The 2,500-nt window shown below is 33.9% G+C and overlaps 1 protein-coding gene across 1 annotated transcript in view; it reads left to right on the forward strand.

Moving 5' to 3' along the window:
• LOC125030540 (E3 ubiquitin-protein ligase arih1-like) overlaps window positions 1-2,500 on the forward strand; it is a 16,785-nt gene that overhangs the window by 890 nt on the left and 13,395 nt on the right. The window lies entirely within an intron of this gene.

The raw sequence follows: 2,500 nt of genomic DNA on the forward strand, positions 1-2,500 counted from the left end.
TTGCTGGATTTTAAGAGGTGGACGTTGACGAAGGCGGAACAGTACGAGGGTTGTGCCACTTGTGCAAAGTTTATGGTGGAGCTGCCGTTGTCTAATAAACATTTATCAAGATTGTAGGTTTTATGTAAATATTTTGTTTATTAGTATAAGCCTATAGTAGACCAGTTGGCCTATCAACACACTTATCTGCAAAGGTTTTCATGTGAAAAAAAACTCCATGTCTTATGTTTTTGTTAGTGTTTTTGATTACATGACTTGCTTGTTTGTATTACATTTGTGTTATTTGTTTTTGTTGTACTTTTACCATTATAGTTTCAGGAGAAGAGTTGAGCTCAGTTTTATGGAATTTTTTTTTAGCATATTTGTAGTCTTTGATATACATTACAAGAGTTTTAGTTTCTTATGTCTTTCTTATCTTCTTTCTGTAGGGTTTTGGGAAAAAATAACATATGTTACCAGTGTCGTAGGTAGATTTATGTAATCTTGGTAGTTTTTCTTTATGTTTTTGCTTCAGTTTTATTTATCATTGTCCAGTGTTATCTTTTCAAAGGTTTATGTTAGTAATTTCTGTACTTGAAGTTATTTAAGTCTTCACTGCAGATTTCATGATTATAGAGTGAAGCATCAGAAGCAAATATAATATTTTTTGTCATTTTATACCATTGTGTAGTTTTTGAGAAACCCTACTTGACCCATTGCCACCAGGTACACGTCTTGTAGTTTTTTTGTACTTTTTTATTACATATAGATGGCTCCGTGGTATCTCAAGGCATTCCTTTACCTGGCCCTCAGTTAAATTTTTCATGACATGTTACAAATCCATATTATGATTGTGATTGTAACCATTATCATGAGTGAATTATGATTATTTTAATGTTTTTTAACAATAATGATAGCAGTAGAAATTAAATTTAAAGTTGTCAGATAACTAGGAAGAGGGGGAACAGGTGAGCTTAGGTAGGACTAGTAATTGAGTCCTCAGTGATTAAGCGCTTATTGAGCCATCTGTGTGTACACAAAATAGAGAAACTAAGATCACAGTCACAGCACCAATGGGTTAAGACTTTTAGGACATAATCTGTTGAAACCTTTTCTTGACTAGTTTGTCGCAAATCATAAAAGCTATAAGTTGAATTCTTCTAGCTATTCTAGGTAGCTGGCATGAGCCTATGCAGAGTGAATGTGGAAATTATGCCATCACAACGGGAAATGCATTTATTGTGGGCATTTTGGAGGCCCTAGTACACTGATTCCAGATTCCAGAATGCTGTAAAAATACTAGCTGAGAGTAGATTTTTGATTAATCTGAATGACTTAATTAGACTTAATTGTTTAGAATTAGCAGCCTTAAGAATAGAATGTAAACATGAAATGGTTATAGAATCAGTGTTTGTACAGCTACAGCTTTCCTTTGTATTTATTTCAAATTTCTAATGCTCCTGTGTTCATGCTCTCTTCCTACTCTGTGCAAGTTTGGACTAGTAGACTTCCGACAGAAATGTTTACATCTGATTACTGAATTTAGGAATGGAATGTTATTTTACTTGATATTGTGGCATTTGTTTATTTTCTGTTTTCCTTTTAGAAGTTGTTTTATGAAGGATTTTCCTGTAGTTAATGAGTCTTGTAATTAAAGGTATATGGTTATTAATTGTTATTTTATGTGACGGATGTTGATTGTCAGTATTAATGAAGATTGTTTTATTCTGCTTATATATTAATTTTATAGTGTTATAGTCAGTGTATTGTACTCTTCTCTATTATTCTGTTTGCTAACATCCTTTGGAATGAGCATGAAGCCTTTTTTTTCTTTCTTTTCTTTTCTTTTCTCGTCTCTTCTTTTCTGTTTTCTTTCTTTCCTTTTCTTTTCTTTCTATTTTTTTTTCTTTCTTTCTTTTCTTTTTTGACATTGAGACATATAGACACTAAGCTCAGTGGAATGATCTTGCACACCCACTCACTCACAGATGCACTTACTCTCACACACATGCACACACATGTACACACATGTACACACCCTCACAGACACATCCCCGTGCGTGCACACACACACACACACACACACACACACACACACCACACCACACCACACCACACCACACCACACCACACCACACCACACCACACCACACCACACTTCACGCACACATACACACTGCATGCACGCACGCATGCATACACACACATATACTCAGATGCACACACACACACACACATCCACAGTTACACACTCGTATGCACAGATAAATACACTCATATGCATGGATACACATATATATACATACATACATACATACATATACATACATACACATACATACATATACATACATACATACATATACATACATACATATACATACATATACATACATACATATACATACATACATATACATACATACATATACATACATATACATACATACATATATACATATAGACAAACACTCACACAGGTATTTTCACATATACAAGCACATCAAGGCCTACATACATA

The sequence above is a fragment of the Penaeus chinensis genome, chromosome 11 (genome assembly GCF_019202785.1).
Source record: "Penaeus chinensis breed Huanghai No. 1 chromosome 11, ASM1920278v2, whole genome shotgun sequence".
NCBI classification, from domain to species: Eukaryota; Metazoa; Arthropoda; class Malacostraca; order Decapoda; family Penaeidae; genus Penaeus; species Penaeus chinensis.